This window comes from Pelophylax lessonae, assembly GCF_965119305.1.
Source record: "Pelophylax lessonae genome assembly, chromosome: 8".
Taxonomy (NCBI): Eukaryota; Metazoa; Chordata; class Amphibia; order Anura; family Ranidae; genus Pelophylax; species Pelophylax lessonae.
Window position 1 is genome coordinate 252898241 of NC_138775.1, and position 14939 is coordinate 252913179.

Consider the following 14939-nt stretch of genomic DNA (forward strand, 5'->3'; position numbering starts at 1 on the left):
TATTACATTTTTGTTTTTTGAGTTTAGATCAGCTTCACGTACTCATCATTTCCTCTTATTCTCACACATTTGGATATCATGGCAATGATTCTTGCGTATCTCAGAAGTACAGAAGAGCCGGGCTGTGTTGGTTTGTGGAGGCGAAGATCTCGCTCTGTGATGGGGCTTGGAATTAGGCGAAGTACATGGGGCGATTGATGAGTTAATCTGGGAGGGAGCACTATGCTGTGTCTTGCGTGGGGTGGGACAAGCTGAATGCATTCAGACTGTTTGCAAGTTGTAACCAGCATCTCTCACCACAGTCCTGTCATCTTCTGCCTCTCACACACACAGGGAGGATATTAACTGTGACCGGCCAACAACATGCCCACAGATCTCCACCATACAGGCCAGATGCCTCTGCTGCATCGACCAGCGCTGGCCACCTGCACAAACCACAAAGGTGTCTGACTTGGAGAAGACCTAGCTTGGTAAGTACAGGCTTTATATACTATATATAGTTATATATTGTTATATATTATATTATTTTATATATATATATATATATATATATATATATATATATATATATATATATATATATATATATATATATATATATAATATATATATATATATATATATATATATATATATATATATATATATATATATATATATATATATATATATATATAAAAATCAGTGGTGTAGTGGTTAGCACATTCACCTAGCAGTAATAGGGTTGGTGGTTCGAATCCCAACCATGACACTACCTGCCTGGAGTTTGCATGTTCTCCCTGTGCCTGTGTGGGTTTCCTCCGGGTACTCCGGTTTCCTCCCACACTCCAAAGACATGCTGGTAGGTTAATTGGATCCTGTATAAAAAAAATGACCCTACTATGTATGTATGAATGTGAGTTAGGGACCTTAGATTGTAAGCTCCTTGAGGGCAGGGACTAATGTGAATGTGTAATGTATATGTAAAACGCTGCGTAAATTGACAGCGCTATATAAGTACCTGAAATAATAATAATAATATATTATATATATATATATATATATATATATATATATATATATATATATATATATATATATATATATATTTTATATACCGTGTGTTATTATATATATTTTTACTGATTCTGCTAAACCTAATTTATTTTAAACATATACAATGAGTTTATATATTTTTTTTGTCCTCTTTTGCATGTTCATTTCTAACATGCTTTTGTGGCACGGCTATATTACAATTTTTAGCAATGAAGATAATTTTTGCAGCATTTAACAATATTTAAAACTTTTTTAAAAAAAAAACTTTGTTCAAGTGCAAACAAATTATTACTATTTACTTCTTACATCTTACTAAGAATGGCATACAACAGAGGAAGGATTTACAGTATTACGTTTGAAGTGCAGGGTGGGAATAAAAGTTAACTTTGCATTGGTGGGTTTGGATGATGCACTTGTTAAGCTGCAAGATGGGAGACTTGATTGAGGAGACTTAAAGCATTTTTAAACACAAAAGCAAACATGTATTATATTTCAACTTACCAGTCCCAACATGCGGTGGTTGCATTGTTTTTTTTTTCCCTTAAAGCGGTTGTATCCTCAAAAAAAAACAAAAAAAAAAACCCTGCAGGACAAAGCCCCGATACGGTCGCCCGGCAGGGCCGGTGCTAGACTATTTTACGCCCTAGGCAAGACCAGCTACTTGCCCCCCCCCCCCCCAAAAAAAAAGGGGAAGGGGTTAAAAACTCCACTATGTCATACCCAGTGACCCTCATCCAATGGTTCCTCCATGTTATGCTTTCATATCCAGTGACCCCCATATTCCTCCATGTCACACTCGGGGACCCTAATGTCCCTCTGTGTCACACCCAGGGACTTTGATGTTTTTCCATGTCACACCCTTGGACCCCAATATTCCTCCATGTCTTGCTGTCATACCCACTGACCCTGATGTTCCTCCATGTCACACCCAGGGACCCCCGTGTTCCTCCATGTCATGCTGTCATACTCAGTGACCCAATGTTCCTCTATGTCAGACCCTGATGTTTTTCCATGTCACAGTTGGGGACCCTGATTTTCCTCCATGTCACACCTGGGGACCCTGATGTTCCTCCGTGTCATACTTGGGGACCCCAATCCCCCATGGCACACCCAGGGACCCCAATACCTCATGGCACACCTGGTCACCCCAAACTCCTGTTACACCCGGTGACCCCTATCCTCCATGTCACACCTGGTGACTCTGATTCCCCATGGCACACCTGGTGACCCCGATTCCCTTTCATACCAGGGATGCTCCATGTTACACCCAGGGACCCCGGTCCCCTGTTCTGGGGACACTAACTGGGCGGTATGAAGAGAGTGGCCCCCACTCTGCTCTCCTTCACAGTGATCCTGCTGATTCCTTCTCCCAGGACGCTCCTCTCCTGGACCACAGTGCTCACCACAGCTCCAACCGGCTCCTGGTGGAGGGAAAAGCAGCAGTCAGAGAGCTCTGCATGTCCTTCATCACCAACCTCCTCAGACCATTCCGGTGCCTCGTCGCTTCTGCCCCAGTAAAGGTTCTGCCCTCCAGTGCCGAGCTCCGGCTCAGGTTCAGCTCTCCTCCGCTCCCTGCTTAATACCAACCCAGGGAAATGAACGGCTGCCTACCAGCTCAGTGCAGAGAGTCACTTCCTTCCTGGGGTTAAGGCCATTCAGCTCCAGCTGAAGAGGATCATCATGCAGGCAGCACTCTGCTGGGCTCCATTCCTGCCTCTTGGGGCCCCTCCAACAGTGGTGGAAAGCCAGGGCCTGATAGTTCCGCCACTGCCCAAGACACCTGGCATCTTTCTCTGTCCCTTCTTCCTCCCCTACTGCCACTTCTCCCTCAGCTCACAATAATCATTCATGATGGAGAGAGAGTGCCGACTCCTGGCTGAGCCCCTAGGTGGCAATGCGCCCTAGGCGGCTGCCTAGTTTGCCTAGTGGAAGCACTGGCCCTGTCGCCCGGACACCGCTGAGGCAGCTGGCATCTTCCCTCGGCGTCTCTTCTGGGTTCAGCAGCTCCGGCGCTGTGAGTGGCCGGAGCCACGATAACGTCACTCTAGTGCATGCGCACGGGAGTTCACTTTCCGGCAAGGAGCTCTGAAGGTCCACCAGACGTTCAGAACACATGCACCACTGCAGGTTTAGGAGATATTCATTTTACCTACAGGTAAGCCTTATTATAGGCTTACCTGTAGGTAAAAGTTAAAAAGCGGAGTATACTACCACTTTAATTTTCACCTGGTGATATGTCAAGTAAAGCAAGGCCATACATTGGTCGTTTTCCGAAAGAATTTACTTACGAAAATTGTAACTAAGAATTTCCTTTGACATTTCGCACCATTAGTGGGCTGCAGCAATGGGCAATTTTTGTGTGGCCATCGAATTTGAGTGATCGGGCATGTTGGAAATTTTTGGAAAAAACGATGATGGGAGAAACGTGAAAGACAATCAAAAAAGAAATGTGCATAAGCTGTGACCTAGAAAGAAAAGAAGATTCCCGGCCACTAACATTATTTTCTGTAGCAACATGAGGTGAAATTGAAGGTTTGGTTGGTCGAATTTTGAAATCAATGGTGACAGCATCGAAAACAATGCACAGAATTTCTTATTTTCTAAAGAAAATAACTTCGAAATTTGACCCATGTATGGCTTTACGCTATTATTGTTCAGCTTCCTTTAACAGATGAAGCTGTCCAGCAAAAATGGCAGTTAGAGGATTGAGACAAACTATTTTACGCTCACAGGGGTGCTTAAATTGTTTTTTTCTTTTTAATGCATGTAAAATCTGTGGGTACTTGCACGCAGTACTGATGTATGAACATCAGATATTCCTGGCAGAAAAACACAAGAATGGGCTGAATAGCACTTGAGCATATTTACCTGGTACGCATACACACGTGTAAAAAATCTTCTAGCTTTTCTATACGCAGCACAAGTTTACATACCTGTGTGTACAGGGCCATTGAAAGTGATGGGCTACATTTAGATCATTAAACTGAATGCCTAAAAACTTGTTTTTTTTTTTAAAAGGAATAAAATTTTCCCAGTGCATCTAACCCTACCCTCTCCACAGGTTGGCAATACACTGATCCAAGGGTGTCTCCATTGCTCCTCTATAGAGTGGAGGAACCCTAAGACAGGAAGTGTTTTTGGCTTGATCACGGGGTGAAAATAAAGGAAAACAGCCCAAAAAAAAGAAAACTTATGTAGTCACCACATTTAAGGATTGGTAAGCTGCACTATATTACATTTCTGCTTTTGGGTTTAGACATGCTTTATGTTGCTCATAAAATTGAGATGTCAAATGGAGATTTGGACCAGCTCAGAAGCTATGTCTGTGTTAGTAGCAGATACCTGCTTGTGGGCAGGGCCTGCTCACCCTGCACGTGGGGCTACGTATGACCTGTACGTGCTCAACAATGCCCGGTACTAGGCGGGGTTGGGTTCATGTTAAAGTGATCTTCAAGTCTTTTTTTTTGTTAAAAAATAACAAACATGTTATACTTACCTGCTCTTTGTAATAATTTTGCACAGAGCAGCCCTGAGCCTCCTCTTCTCAGGTCCCTCACAAGCGCTCCCGGCATCTCCCCCCTGCTGAGTGCCCCCACAGCAAGCAGCTTGCTATGGGTTCACCAGAGAGGAGCCTTTGCTCTGTGTGTTCAGTCACACACGAAGCCACGGCTCAGTTCCTCTCCCTCTTCATTGGCTCAATTAATTTTGACAGTGGTGCCCACTGCTGTCTCGGGCAATAAGGAGGGAGAATGCCAGAGAGCTCCCGTGCAACATCTCTGGATCGAAATGGGGCTCGGGTATTAGGGGGGCTGCTGCACACTGAAGGTTGCAATAATATAAAAAAAACCTTCTGCCTTTAGAACCACTTTAAAGTCAACATTATGGCGGTACCCCAGTGTAGAGAGGAGCCGTAGTTAAAGTACAGAGTCTCTCTGTAAAAGGTGTTGTCCCATCTTGCTACACACCTTCCTCAATGTACAGTATGTTGCAATTTGGAGGGACACTGCTGAGCCCGTGCCCTCTCCACCAGTCCAACGTACCTCTTCCACCTCACCCCCAGTGACAGAATGGAGTCCCACCGTGCACCTAGCACAGATCTCATGCATGCACTTAATTAACTCCTTCTCTCTCCCATACCATGTGGCTAGGTATATGGGGTCTCTGTACCGCAGGATCAGTCCCAGTTATTTTTGGAGGAAACAACCTCTAGTGAGGACCAGTCACCATTGCCAGGTACCACGCTTTATGACCAGCTGCTGTACACTTCCCACCAGTTTTTGGTTAACCATGACAACTGCTCCCCTACACCGAATCTCTTGCCAAGTTACCCTTTTGTAGTCTACTTACTTCATACCCAATGTGTGCTTTACAGGCCCAGTTCTTCTGATGAACTATGTTCTACCATGTACCCCTTGAACAACTTCAGACCAGGCTTAGAACAGTTTAGGAGCTTTACTAAAAACTTTTATGGCATTGTCAATACAAGTGCAAAACAGTTCTAACCCTAACTGGCTAAGTTGTGGCTGCCCAGGTATACCCTAAGAAGGTGTAAGTCCATAACTGGTGTTTTCCAAAGTTGGCAGATTCCTCTGAAACTCTGGTATCTTGTGGGACTAAATGACGCAGCAGCCCTTCCTCCCATAAGCAGGCTCTCCCTAGGCCTGGCCTAACTCCTATTTATATATGCACTGGGAAATAAGGCAGGACCTAAAAAGCCCGGGAAAATCGTCCAGACCCACAGAACCCCTTCCCAACCTGGGCAGGACAACTAACTTACCTATACACACAGAATCTTCCTTGTAGGCATCTGCTTATGTGCTGGCTGACTTTCATGGTGAAAATAAGAATGAATCCAGTCTGAAAACCTTCTCTGAGTATTATTTCCTCTTTTGAAATAAGCCAACTTTAGGAGGTTTGATCATAGCCGTTTTTTTTTTTTTTTTTATTTCTTTTTATTGAAAAATGTATAGGTACAAAACATAGCCTTTGGGCATTCCCCGGCTAATACATAAAATAAGTACCTGCTAATAAAATAACACCTCCTTATTCTAGAAAGCCCCCCACCCCCAAAAAAAGGGGGGGTGAAGAAACAACACACCTTCCATACACCTCGCTCTGTCATTCTCTTAAAATATCACTTCAAGAGTTGATGAATTATTGGGAGATTCCTGTTCCCTCTCAACCATCAGGATAATGTATCAGAAGAATATTAACTTAACTTTAATTCATATCATAAACTTAGCCTTAACAGGGGGGAATGAATTCAGTCTGTGGACTCCTAATCATCTGTTGTACTCTCCAAATCTGTCCACAAGTGCCAGACCTTCTCAAATTTCCTAGGGAAACCCCAGGACAAACAAGTAGCTTTGTATAGGGGTACAACTCTATTGATTAAATGCTTCCAGAAGGGCAGATTTAGGGGCTGTGTCTGATTTCCACTTGAGCACTATCGCCTTCCTGGCATAAAATAATAAGAGACCCAAGAGAGTACGCATCGCCCTACTAACGGCCAGGGAGTCAACTAGCCCCAGGAGGCAAACACCAACGTTTACAGGGACCTGTATTGTAGTTAGGGTAGATATAAACTGGGTCACTTCCCAAAAGATATGGGCAAATCCAGCAGGGTCACTAAAGCATTTCCAACAGCAAGAAGAGGAATTAGGGTATATACGATGTAGTCGTTGTGGTGTAAAATAAATTCTGTGCACTATTTTGAATTGGATCAGCTGGTCTTTAGTCGATATTAGTTAGCAGGGCATCTAGTCCCACATGAACGGAGGGAAGTAGTGACTTGTAGATCACAAAACGTGTTTTTTGGAGCGCGTCATCCCGCGGGAGAACCTCGAAATCATCCTGCTCCAATCTAAACAAGGAGGACCCAAATTGCACTGCAAAGAACAGATTATGCAGTGTAAATTCATCTTTCAACCTGTCAAACCTAAATAGTGCACTCCCATCACACATATCTGAAAGGTATCTGATTCCTTTAGCAGCCCAAAGATCAGGGTCTGGTAAGGAATGACATTTTGGTAGCATGGGATTGAACCATAGCAGAGTTGATGGGGACATTTTACCCCTCACTATATTGGGTTTAGTAATAACAGCATGCCAGGCCTTAATAAATGCCCTCAAAGTGCCTGTAAGGGGCGGGTGAGAGACTCTCAGACCCCTGTAGAGAAGATTACAGAGGGTCTCATAGGATCCTGAATGCACAGCTTCTAATACTACTGAGGTATTTGTGTCATCAGAGATAAGCGAGTTATGAGCATGGGTAAGCATGGCCGCCAAATCGTAGGTATGAAAGTCTGGGCAAGCCAAGCCCCTTGCGCCAAGGTCTGCATGAAACTTTCCTGCTAAATCTAGCTGGTTGGGATTGCCATAAGAAGGAGCCTATAAGTGAATCTAATTGTTTAAAAAAATTATTTTGGTAGCCGCTCTGGGGTGTGCCCAAAGCTGTATAATAGAACTGGAAGGATTTTTAATTTTAATTAAATTAATTCTCCCGATAATGGATAAAGGGAGATGTGACCAGGCTTGCAATCTCTGTTTACATCACTGAAATTAGGATGTCTGAAATTCTTAGTTTATGGAGAAATATAGATCCCTCAATTTTTAATAGCTGTTGTCCTTTACAAAAGAGAATTGGGGTCAGCCAACCTTTTAGCCCCTTGATCAATCGGTAACACCAGGGAACTACCCCAATTAGTACGTAGTCCCGAAAGGGCCACAAATTGATCCAGGATCTGTAGTGCCTCCACAAGTGAAGGCCCAGGGTCCCGTAGAAAGAGAATTAAATCCTCTGCGTAGCGCGCTATCTTGTCTACAATGGAGCCCACACGAATCCCAGCTACCTTATTGAATGCCTCTGCCAATGGTTTCATAGCCAGCGTGAACAAGGCAGGGGAAAGAGAGCCTCCTTGCCTTGTCCCCTTCTGGATCGGAAAGGGAGACGACAACTTGCATTTCAGCCTCATGCTAGCTACAGGGACTTTGTATATTATCTCAATCCACTTCCAAAAAACCAGACTGAAACCATAGACCTTGAACACCTGCATCAAGTAACCCCATCAGACTGTGTCAAAAGCCTTTTCGAAATCAAAGGCTACCAAGTCTCTGGAGGCAGTCTCTTCAAGCTGAAGCTGGAGATGTGTAAAAACCTGTAGATATTAACATCAGTGGATTTGCCAGGCATAAAGCCAGTTTGGTCAATGTTGATAATTGATGGTAATACATACATTATCCTGTTGGCTAGGGCTTTGGTGAAGATCTTTAGGTCATAATTCGGAAGTGATATGGTCTATAGGAAGATCATTGCATCAAATCTTTGCCAGACTTGGGCAATAGCACAATATGTGCCTGATACATACTATCTGGCAATTGTCCAACCTCCAAGCAATAAGCAAAAAGTTTTTGTAACCTAGGGCCAAATAGGGCAATATGGGCTTTGTACCACTCTCATCTGGCCCTGGGGATTTATGATTGGGGAAGGATTGGATAGCAGCCTCAATCTCCAAGAGTGATAGGGGTTTGTCAAGTACCTCCCTATCCTAAGCAGACAAAAGCGGCAATCATAGGTCTCTCAGGAAATCCAGCAGGGACCTATTCGGGTCCAGAGGGGAATTCTTATACAGCATATTGTAAAAATGATGGAATTCCCTTAGGATGCCCTCTGCGTCCATAGCACAGCCGCCCGTGGGAGACTATATCCCAGGAATCACACTTTGATAGGAAGGTTCTGCTACTAAATTGGATAGCATTTTTCCATTTTTATCGCCTGATTCAAACACTTTGGCAGCCAGGTGTTGTGCATCAGACTGGACCAATGAGGGGTAATAGAGCCTGAGCTCCCTCCAAATCTGCGACAGGCCCGAGAATGATTCAGGAGTCGGATCCTCTGCAAAAGCCACTGAGGCCTGCGACTCACGCTGTTCCAGCTGAGTGGTCTGTGAGGCAAAATCGGAGCGCAGGGCCTTAATAGAGAAAATGTATTCACCTTTAGCATAAGCCTTGCACGCCTCCCACAGCACATAAAGGGAGGTGGTCAAAATTAAGAGATTTTAGGGAAGACCGATCATAGCCAGTTTTAAAGTAACAAAAGAGCAGCAAACCTTAGTAGCACTAGAAAGCTTCAAGGCAGGAAAGACTGGTCTTTAGCACAAGGGATCCCAACACTAGAGAGATATCCAAAAAAAGGATTAAAGTGTATCTAAAGCAAAATCGTTGTCAATTTTTTTTTTTTTTTCATTTATTTTTATTGGGTTTTGCAAAAGTACAGTCAGGTCCATAAATATTGGGACATCAACACAATTCTAATCTTTTTGGCTCTATACACCACCACAATGAATTTGAAATGAAACAAACAAGATTTGCTTTAACTACAGACTTTCAGCTTTAATTTGAGGGTATTTACATCCAAATCAGGTGAACAGTGTAGGAATTACAACAGTTTATATATGTGCCTCCCACTTTTTAAGGGACCAAAAGTAATGGGACAGATTAACAATCATAAATCAAACTTTCACTTTTTAATACTTGGTTGCAAATCCTTTGCAGTCAATTACAGCCTGAAGTCTGGAATTCATAGACATCACCACACGCTGGGTTTCATCCCTGGTGATGCTCTGCCAGGCCTCTACTGCAACTGTCTTCAGTTCCTGCTTGTTCTTGGGTCATTTTCCCCTCAGTTTTGTCTTCAGCAAGTGAAATGCATGCTCAATCGGATTCAGGTCAGGTGATTGACTTGGCCATTGCATAACATTCCACTTCTTTCCCTTAAAATTAAAATCTTTGGTTGCTTGCGCAGTATGCTTCGAATCATTGTCTATCTGCACTGTGAAGCGCCGTCCAATGAGTTCTGAAGCATTTGGCTGAATATGAGCAGATAATATTGCCCAAAACACTTCAGAATTCATCCGTTTGTCAGCAGTCACATCATCAATAAATACAAGAGAACCAGTTCCATTGGCAGCCATACATGCCCACGCCATGACACTACCACCACCATGCTTCACTGATGAGGTGGTATGCTTTGGATCATGAGCAGTTTCTTTTCTTCTCCATGCTCTTCTCTTCCCACCACTCTGGTACAAGTTGATTTTGGTCTCATCTGTCCATAGAATGTTGTTCCAGAACTGTGTGAAGGCTTTTTTAGATGTTGTTTGGCAAACTCTAATCTGGCCTTCCTGTTTTGAGGCTCACCAATGGTTTACATCTTGCGGTGAACCATCTGTATTCACTCTGGTGAAGTATTCTCTTGATTGTTGACTTTGACACACATACACCTACCTCCTGGAGAGTGTTCTTGATCTGGCCAACTGTTGTGAAGGGTGTTTTCTTCACCAGGGAAAGAATTCTTCGGTCATCCACCACAGTTGTTTTCTGGGTCTTTTGGTGTTGCTGAGCTCATCGGTGCGTTCATTCTTTTTAGGGATGTGCCAAACACCTAAAGTTTTTGCTCTCTCTCTGATGGGTTTGTTTTGTTTTTTCCAGCCTAATGATGGCTTGCTTCACTGATAGTGACAGCTCTTTGGATCTCATATTGAGAGTTGACAGCAACAGATTCCAAATGCAAATAGCACACTTGAAATTAACTCTGGAACTTTTATCTACTCCTTGTAAATGGGATAATGAGGGAATAACACACCTGGCCATGGAACAGCTGAGCAGCCAATTGTCCCATTACTTTTGGTCCCTTAAAAAGTGGGAGGCACATATACAAACTGTTGTAATTCCTACACCTTTCACCTGATTTTGATGAAAATACCCTCAAATTAAAGCTGAAAGTCTACAGTTAAAGCACATCTTGTTTGTTTCATTTCAAATTTATTGTGGTGGTGTATAGAGCCAAAAAGATTAGAATTGTGTTGATGTCCCAATATTGAACATAGGGTTGTTCAAGAATCAAAATATAAGTGCATTATGCTTCTTAGTAGTGATATAGATCAAGGAATAACAATATTTTGATTGTGAGAATGTTCCAGTTATATAACAGAATAAAGAGGGTAGTGAGCGGGGGGCTAGGTAAGCAGATTTGACCAGGTATTTGGAGAAAAAGTAAAGTAGAGCTAGTTCAGACATTGATTCTCGCTAAGGGGGAAGTAAACTAAGGCCACTTCCCATTGTGGAGATAACCGAACAGCAAAAAGGATGTTCAAACAATAAATCAACTGACCAGTTTATCGTATCAGCATTTCCAAGTAAGCCATAATTTAAGGAATATGCAGTTTTCTCTTGTGTCAAAACATTGTCAAATTTTAATCAGGTATTCCTCTGCCTCTGGGATCAATAAGCATTTAACATACTCTCACGCCCAGTTCTGCTGATGCACACCCGGTGCAGTGCCATCTTGTTACCAGGAGCTGGCTGTCTCTTCCGAAGTGTCATCTGCAAGAACCAGGAAGAGCTTGCCTCTTGATGCCACAGCACATGTGCTGTAGAGTACCAAGGTAGTAGTGATCCTCCTGGGAAGTTGGCTGCGACCAACTGAATAGGTCATTTTGGCCCAAGTAAGAATCTGTAAAATGTGGAGAGGGTTTCCCAAAAAAAAGATATTAAGACAAAAATCTGCTTGTGAGAAAGGAGGGGATTAAGAGTCAAATGAAGGAAAGTGGGTGGAAAGGGTGAATGTCCGCTTTGAAGTATTGAAGAGACGGGATTAACATGACAATGAAGCCTCTACCATTTTCAAAAGATGTCAAACTTCCACATTTCCTTCAGCAAGTTACCTAACAACATCCCTGGACCCCCTTTGTTTTTTCCCTTACCCTAATAATATAATAGTACTTCTTTTTCACCAACTTCCTCCATGTCCAATGCACTATAACTACTACATTAAGTTGGCAATGCTACAACGCATTTGGTCCTACCCATAAAGCTTTTTTTAATTGAATGGAAATGTGAAATATGCAATCTGAGAGGTGCGCCAATAAGGGTTTTCTGGCTAATCAGTGTAATGAGTAATATGAAGATGTTCTTAGTTGGCGGGCTCTAATGATGACATCATAACAGGAAACTGAAGCAAGGGTGGGAGAAGGGGAGGTGCCATATGCCATAGACTGCACTAGGATTTGTTGGTGCTTTTTCCAGGGTAACAATGCCTATATGCAGATGTATAGCTCCGATGTGCCATCATCTTCTCTTGATGGGTAGACACAGTGCAGAGGGGTGACACCACTATGATTTCAACAGTGGCCAGCAAGGATTGTCAGAACGTAAAATAATGAGGTTCAGGAGAGGCTGTTTTTTAGAATATGAACAGACCCAGGATAGTTGAATGGAGTTTCTTTAACCTTCAGTAGCGATTTAAAGCCCATTACACCCTTAAAGTAGAACTTAGCATGCTTCTGGTGCTCAGATACAGATATTTATTTCATTTTTAATATTGAAAGCAAATTTGCCCATTCATCCATGTTTTCATGCTTTTATTTGTTGAGAAACCGCTTTGAAAAACACCCCCCTAGCATTTCTAGCTGTGGCCATCTTGCCATCTTGGCAAATGAAGAAATGTAAAAAAAGGTTTAAAACCAAGTAAAAATGATAATCTTTCCTATCTATTTACTAATGATAGCATCGTAAGGATTTAAAATAGTTAATGTTGATCGAGAGAGTATAATTCTGCTTTAAAAACTACCACAAAGCCACCTTAATTTCTCCTTCTTTATTGACTCCAATGTGGCGAAATTCAACTGAATTCTTCTAATTTTGTGCCAAAATTTCAGGAAAATTAAACTTTCAATTTCACTTATCCCTACGAGTGAGTAATTTAATTGGAACCAGTATGAAATTGGCATGTGAACAAGTGTACCATGTGCTTGCTTAACATCTGCTGTACCACAGGTGTCTTTTATAGAATATTAATAAATTTGAAGATATTGAAGAGCATGTATGGGAGTTGCGGATTATCTTCTTATAATAATTGTGCTGGCAGCTGTGCAACTGCTTATTCTGCACTTGTCAGCACTGGAGGATTTTCTTATATTTCAGCACCTTTTTTAATTTTATGGATCACATGTTTGCTCCAAGTAAGTGATTCACTATGTATTGGTGCCAGGATCAGAATCTGCACCTTTTAAAAACCAATTTCACAATGGCAGCCCAATATTTCTGTCCTTATGTGTTCCCTTTAAATTCTTGCATGCTCTGTCACCCAGCAAAAACCTGTTTATTGTCCAGGTCTTTAGGTGGACGCACTAACCACATGTGCACATTTAAAGCTTGAGTTTGTACCATTGGTGGTTCTGTAACAATGTTTCTGTAATAGACTGCTTGACGCTGGTTCCTTTCTCAAGAACACGAGGGACAACCTTTCCTCCCCGCATGGTTTATGCGTCTTCTTTAAACTCTGCATCACCCTGTACCACACTCCTCTTCCTTACACTAAAAGGGTTAGTGCTATCATAATCTCACCCACTTTGGGCACTCGGTTCAGACCGTGGGAACTGTGTCACTACACACCCTTTGGTGCAGCCAGGAGAATATGTAATTACTGGAAATGCACTTCTATTACCCTGACTGGATAAAACGTGACACTGAAAATACATTTCCTGATTCTGAATATTGTGCAACTAGGATGCTGGGAAATGTTGTGGGCACATGGTGCCCATAGCAATTGAGGCTGACCACACAAGTGGCAATTTTAATATGAAACCCAATGCCAATGAGTTATATATTTATATGGTAGCGATTAAATGCATTGACAGCTTTTTAATGTTTTATTTTTTCACATTTTAACCCCCTCCCTCTGTGGGTAAAGAATTAAAGCCTTTAGAGTGTATTGATTTTTCTATCACTTATCTACATTTAAAATGTGATTTTATGAAGAGCACCAGTTGATCATACAAGCAAAGTGAGTAAGCCACTGTGTGCCCAAAATATCTCACACATACAAAAAAAGGATGAATTGCCTGGTTGAGTAAAACCAAAAAACACGTTTTTTGCTATGAAGTACTCTTACTCAGGGCTTTTTTTCTCAGAAAATAGGTACAGGAAGTATTTGTTCCAGTTTACACACGAATAATCCCCAAAATTTGTGGCACTTTACGCAGTAATAACCTCCAGTATTTGGTTCCAGTTTATGCAGGATTAACCCCCTGCATTGGTGCCAGCTTACGCAGTGATAACCCCAGAATTTGTGCAAGTTTTTTACACAGTGATAACCCCCAGAATTGATGCCAGTTTACGCAGTAATCTCCTCCAACATTGGTTCCAGTTTATGCAGTAATAACCTCCAGTATTGGGGCCAGTTTATGCAATAAACCCCTGCATTTGGTGCCAGTTGACATAGTAATAACCCCCAAAATTGGTGCAAGTTTATGCAGTAATAACCTCCAGTATTGGTTCCAGTTTACACACAAATAACGCTGGTGCCAGTTTACGCAGTAATAAGCCACAGCATTGGTGCTAGTTTACCCAGTAATAACCTCCAGCATTGGTTCCAGTATGTGCAGTAATAACCTCCAGTATTTGGGCCAGTTTATGCAATAATAACCTCCTGCATTGGTGCCAGTGGACGTAGTAAAAACAACCAGAGTTGGCGCCAGTTTACGCAGTAATAACCTCCAGTATTGGTTCCATTTTACGCACGAATACCTCCCAACATTGGTGGCAGTTTACGCAGTAATAACCTCCAGCAATGATTCCAGTTTATGCAGTAATAACCTCCAGCATTGGTGCCAGTTTACACAGTAATAACCTCTAGCATTGGTTCCGTTTTATGTAGTAATAACCCCCTGCATTGGTACCAGTTGACATAGTAATAACCCCCAGAATTGGTGCCAGTTTACGCAGTGATAACATCCAGCATTGGGGACAGTTTACGCAATAATAACCCCCAGCTTTGGTGCCAGTTATGCAGTGATAATCCCCAGAATTGCTGCCAGTTTACGCAGTAATAACCCCCAGAATTG

General features: G+C 42.4%; 1 protein-coding gene across 1 annotated transcript in view; it reads left to right on the forward strand.

Moving 5' to 3' along the window:
* The first annotated feature begins 273 nt into the window (after positions 1 to 273).
* The window catches only part of LPAR3 (lysophosphatidic acid receptor 3), a 61154-nt gene continuing 46488 nt past the window's right edge, over positions 274 to 14939 (forward strand). Inside the window, exon 1 of the mRNA XM_082265822.1 lies at positions 274 to 470. The gene's annotated coding sequence lies outside the window, so the exon portion shown is untranslated. The remainder of the gene's footprint in view (positions 471 to 14939) is intronic.